The sequence below is a fragment of the Etheostoma spectabile genome, chromosome 8, assembly GCF_008692095.1.
Source record: "Etheostoma spectabile isolate EspeVRDwgs_2016 chromosome 8, UIUC_Espe_1.0, whole genome shotgun sequence".
NCBI lineage: Eukaryota > Metazoa > Chordata > Actinopteri > Perciformes > Percidae > Etheostoma > Etheostoma spectabile.
This window is the reverse complement of record NC_045740.1, coordinates 17,942,250-17,942,527: the sequence shown is the minus strand read 5'-3', so window position 1 is coordinate 17,942,527 and position 278 is coordinate 17,942,250. Positions and strand designations below refer to the sequence as shown.

General features: G+C 32.0%; 1 protein-coding gene across 1 annotated transcript in view; it reads left to right on the top strand.

Annotated features, from left to right (window-relative positions):
* ftsj1 (FtsJ RNA 2'-O-methyltransferase 1) overlaps positions 1–278 on the top strand; it is a 35,058-nt gene that overhangs the window by 1,184 nt on the left and 33,596 nt on the right. The gene's annotated exons all lie outside the window — the stretch shown is intronic.

Here is a 278-nt window from a genome sequence, read left to right as displayed (position 1 = left end):
CTACTGCACTAATGCAACCTGCACAATTTTGGTTTATTTAATTTAATATGTTCGCAACATTTCCCATTTCAATATTCTTTACGCCGTGCACATCTTGCTGTCCCCAAATACTGTACATATTCAAATAGTTTGTTCTGTTTTACTATTCAACATTATTTATATTTCATTTATATTGTAGGCCTGTATGTTCATTTTTTATCCTAGTAGTTTCATCTATTTCTATTCTGAGCTTTGTGACTGATTTTGCTGCTGCAACACCGAAATTTCCCATTTTTCTT